The sequence below is a fragment of the Pteropus alecto genome, unplaced genomic scaffold, assembly GCF_000325575.1.
Source record: "Pteropus alecto unplaced genomic scaffold, ASM32557v1 scaffold166, whole genome shotgun sequence".
In the NCBI taxonomy this organism is placed as follows: Eukaryota; Metazoa; Chordata; class Mammalia; order Chiroptera; family Pteropodidae; genus Pteropus; species Pteropus alecto.
This window is the reverse complement of record NW_006439757.1, coordinates 6,143,762-6,149,507: the sequence shown is the minus strand read 5'-3', so window position 1 is coordinate 6,149,507 and position 5,746 is coordinate 6,143,762.

Below are 5,746 nucleotides of genomic sequence, written 5' to 3'. Positions count from 1 at the left end.
AATTATCAAATGTACTGAAAGCTTTCAATTCTTATTTTTCATTTCTCTTAAGAATCTCACATTGTTTAGCCATTTCTTTATATGAAAAAAATTATAAATAAATTTCTATTCATATGATCCATTAGATTCCGTTTATTTCTTTAGCACTTCTTTCTCGAATCCTTTCACATGTTTATTCGTCCTATGTTTATTCATTTTTCTGTCAACTTTTCCCTGAGTACCATTTTTAGTCTTTTTTCCCTACTTACATTTTTCCTTTTATAACCTCATCTTACTTCATGACTTCAGTGATTATGGATGACTGCAATATCTATAATATTGATATATTTAAATGCCTACCAGAAATCTCCTGGATGCCCTCAGGCAGTTCAAACTCATCATGTCTCCAATTCCACAAAATGTGATAATAATCATTTCAGCCATTTATACAAACGTACACCCAGTTGTCTAGGTGACATTATTTATTCATCCATTATTTATCACACGTATTTTTACCTGACATTCAGTTCTCTAGGCACTACGCTATAATGCTGAGTAAGAAAGAATAGTTCCCAACTTTCATGAGCTTAAATGCTAGATGGGAGAGGACTAGAAAATCGAATGAAAAAATATACATAAATAATGATTTTATTTTGAACTAAGTATTATAAAGATAATAAAATAGACTACTCTGTTAAAGAGTAACTATTGTGGGGTACAAATAAACCGGGTAGTCAGGGAAAGCTACACCCAGATGGTGGCATTTGAGTTGGGTTCTGAATGAACCAAAGAAGCCAGCCATGGCAAGAAGCCAGAAATCTGAAAGGCATCCTAAACTGTCTCCCTATGATATAACACATATCCAATCAATTATCCAAAACTGGGAATTATGTTTACTCAGTAGCATCCAAAATGATCAACTTCTCTCTTTCCCCTCTGATGCTATGTTGATTCACACAATTTTATCTCCCATTGGAGACTTGTTTTCTCCTACCAATTCTCAATATTTTACCAGTGATCTCCCTGTAATGAAGATCTTATCAAGCGACTTCCCTAACAACATCTATCACTGGGTTTTAATTTGGGGACCACCATTGTTCCAAAGCTAAAAATGTTTGAGACCCCCAAATATTCCTTGATTATATCTTTCACTCCCATACCATTATCTGTGTCCAGACTCCACTAAAGTACTCCAGTCCCCTAAATATTCACTGTTTAATTCTGTCTCTTTGACTTTTCTAATGGTCTTCCTTCTGTTTGCAGTCCTTGTTCTTATTATTGCTCACATCACTTAAATACCAACTTAACTGTGATACCTTATACATTGTAAAGAAAATGTCCATTGAAATTTTTATGCTTTCACTGGTTTATAAGTTCCTTGAGCACCAGGAATTGTGTTTGCTGAACTTTGTATAGCCAATACTTGGCACAGAAAGTAACTTCTCAAGTAATGCTCAATAATTATTTATTTGACAAATCAAATAAGTTTTTTAAAAGTTTCTGTCTTTTGAACTAAATTGTTTTACTCAAGATTTTTATAATAATAACAAATGGAGGTCTTAGTTTTTCAACTTTGAATCCCTAATACATGTACTAGCATATGGTAGCTTCTCAACAAACACATATTTTTATCTTACTATGTATTTGTATATATTTATATTGGCAAGAAAAATAAGTGAATGAATAAAATTCTTTTCAGTTTAAAGTAAAGCATAACCAAAAAGTTATTTAGGACAGGAAGCTTAGTGCTCTCTAAAACAGTGCTATTCGAAGTGTGGTGAGAGGACTAGCCCCAATGAAATTACCTGGAGCTTGTTAGAAATGGAACTTTCGGGCTGATGCCAGACATGATGAATCAAAATCTATGGGGTGGGACATAGGAATCTGTATTTTAACAAACTACTCATATAATAGGGGCTTATTACATCACAGGTTACTGGAACCGAGCCACAAAAGCTGTTTTTATAGGTGTAATGTAGGCTATGATAATTTGAATTTCTAAGAAATTCTCAAAGGGTGCTGACCACACTTTAAGAAACACTGCTCTACAGCAGTAGTTGGCCAACTATGGCAGGTCAAATTTATTTGGCTGCCTGTTTTGTAAATAAAATGTTTTTAGAACATAGCCACCCTTTCCTTAAAGTATTATTTATGCTGCTTTAGTACTATCACAGCAAAGTTGAGTAGCTATGACAGAGACCATCTGGCACACAAAGTCTAAAATATTTACTCTGTGATCCTTTACAGAAAGTTTGTCAAATCTACTTAAATAACATAGTTTTTTTCTTTTTTATGCAATGTTGTTCAAGTTGAATTTAATAAATTGAAATAAGTTTTTTTATTAAAAAAGAAAAATCAGTTATAGTAATTGCAGTTTAACAAATAATTTTTATGACATCTGTTTTGAATCTATCGTCCATATACTATCAGAAGATTTACAGAACTCTATTCAATACTGAAATCCATCAAATCTCACTCTTTAGATGAATAAACACTATGTTAATTGCTAAAAACCCTATCTCCCAGTGAATCTTCAAAATGTTTTTTTCAAGTTTACTGAAAAAAGCTCTACATTAAAATTAAATTATATGAACACAACATAAAGTAATACAATATAAAACAATATTACAAAGGGTCTCATTTAAACTTTGGAAGAAACAAAACAATTTAAAAGACATATATTTTTGTTTTTACTCAGAAATAAATTTAACATATGAGCTCTTTCATGGTTCACATTCTAAGTTCTAAAATATAAAATATACTCATTTAAACCATACAAGCACTTTAAAATAGTAAAGCAGTTAAGGTGCCATTTCTCTTTAATCAAATAAAAACACATTTATTTCCAGCCTTTACAAATTATTCTATAGAGAGGCTATTTCTTTAGAAAAAAACATATTAAATAGGTTTACCAAAGCATGCTTAAGTAAATAAATGTTTCAAGAAACTGTAAATAAATATTTAATTTTTCATTGTGTTAAATATTTAGCACATTTTCTGGAAAGAGCTCTTGCTTATCATTCAAATTGGCTTATGCTTCTGATGAAGTCGCATTATTAAAAACATAGTAGCAGTTTTAGTATAAAATAATTCAATTTTCATCTTTTTTTTATTATCAAAGGCATGAAGAGAATAGTTTGAAAATATTTCTGGTTTGAATCAACATTTTTACAAATAGGCTCATGCTTATGTATAGTGAAGTTGTATTTATATCCATCCATACAGAGAAGATAATTCACTGTTTTCCCAGAAAAAGTTACAGTGTCATCTCACTAACATAAAGAAAGAGGAATTATACATACATGTGTATGTACATATATAGAGATACATATGATCATAACTTTGTAATTATACTGCAGCTCCATCATAACAAGAAAAAAAATCTGTATGTGATATTTTACTACATGTATTTCGCACTTTAGCACAGAATGTTGGTTTTTTCCTAGGAATATCCACCACATCCTTTTAAGGTATCAGTACCAGGACGTAGAAGAAGGCAGGCAGGGCCAAAGCTTGAAGAGAGCTTCCTGTACCCCAACGTGTTGGATTTAAGTAAAGGACACATTTCAAAAACTTAAAAAAATATAAAAACTCCTGCACCAAACTGGTGTGTGTGTGTGTGTGTGTGTGTGTGTTTATAATATTCTATTTAAAGTAAAAAATAATGACAAAGATCCAAATTAAATGTAGGTACTATAAAATATATCGAGGATGTTTTAATTAAATAGGTAGTAATAATACTTAATAATAGTTATTTTTCTTAAACTTGGTCATATTTATACTTTAATAATTGTCCAAAATTTGAGTATGTACTGCTCATAAAATACAAATATTTAATTTTGCTCTGTGTTAAATATTTAGACATTATTTAAATAACTTTTATTTTAAAATTTGAAAAAAATTCTTAAAGATAGAGTTACTATGTCCAACAAGATTTAATTGTAAACAGATGCTCATTTTTTTTGTACTTCGATGATCTTATACCAATTTATATTCCTGCAGTATAAGAGAGTATGCATTTTTACATGTTTTTCACAATACTGGTATTATCAGTATTGTTAATATTTACAACTGAAGTAAAAATTCTAAGTTTTATGAGGCTATATTAAATTATCTGTGAATATAAAATATTTTTTTAATTTCTTCTTTATATCTTCAAACTTTTCATTAAGTTTTTTAAAATTTTTACGTATTTATGTGTATAAACTCATGTATTTAGCATATTAACTCATTATAAATGTCACAAAACTGCCCTAATTGCCAATATTTTAATTTTGATTATACTGACTCTACTCGCACAGAACTTTGAGTTTCTTTATGCCTTTCTTTGTAATTTCTAACAATTAACTAAAACTTTGTTTTGTTTTTCTTTTCATGTAGAATTGATCTTAGTTTGTCCTTCCACAATTACACGGAAATGCATTCCCAAGGAAAACTGCTTTTGCTAATTAATATAGTGTTCAAGCATTCTTGATAAATTACACTGTAAGAAAGGTATAGACTACACAAAATCCTTATTAATTAAGGATATTTTAATGGATATTTCCCCCAAATCAATTTATCTGAATATGAAAAAATAGACCTTTGGTGAAGAAAACTAAAAAATGTCCTAGATGCCACCCTTGAGAGTTTAATTCACACTTGGTAGCTTAAGTGGTACAGTATTTTAGGTTTAAGTTTCCTCCTTACCATGGAATGTTGGGCATGGAGGTGAAAATCCTGGTCATAAACCTTTCTCAAGACTTCAAATCTGGACATCAACTCTAAAGTCTGAAAGTTTGAACCCCAGTATTGATTTGAAACCTCTTGTTAACTGAATAGCGCTTAGGAATGGTTATCTTGCATTAGCTGTGCCATTTGCACCCGCCTCCCTCCCTCTTATCTATTTTGACTCTTCTGGCTTTCTTGAAATACCTCTTTTCAATCAATTGCAAACCTTTTTCATAAACAAATTAAGAACAGTTAATTGTAGCTCCGGAACACTCAATCTGAAGTATCCCTGTTGTGACTACTTTCTGGTTATAATTTTGCAAAACTTTAAAGTCTGTTCACTAAAGTAAAAACTGTGTAGATAGAAATTTAGATACTAAGTATGAATGTCTTTTCATAGGTTTATTATCCATCCCATTCAAATAATTTCTAGAATAGTTTGATTTACATCCCCAAATTTTAAATCCTTGTACTTTAAGAAGTTCTTAGTATGTTAATATGATCTACTGTCAGATGCTCAAGTTCGTGTTCTCTATTCAAATTGAAGACATTAGAATACAAAATGATCAGAAATTTAAAAGATTTGTAGAAATGTAATTTTTATTTGGACATAATACACTATAAATGTGAGTATGTATAATAGAAACAACTATATATTTAAATAGGTCTGATCCTTACTACACGTAAAGCACTCTCCTATTTTCTGTCATATTCTTCTAGTCTAGTCTAGTCTAGTCTAGTCTAGTCTATCCTAATCCTTTTCCTATCTTATCCTATTCTTCAATATTGCTTGTTACAATCCACTAAATTGCTTTTATAATGAAACAATGAGATAAATATACCATTTAAGATGCTTTTGGCTACAAGTAACATTAAATGTTATTAAATATTAGTAAATGGTATTATTCCAAAGAAAAATGTATGCAGATTTATCATTTTACATAACAAGCAATTCCAGAGTATATTAATTAATTCAGTAGGTAAATAATGTCAACAAAACTGTAGGAGCATTTTTGTACTTGCTTAACTTTCTTCAGTGTATGGGCTTTTGTCCACA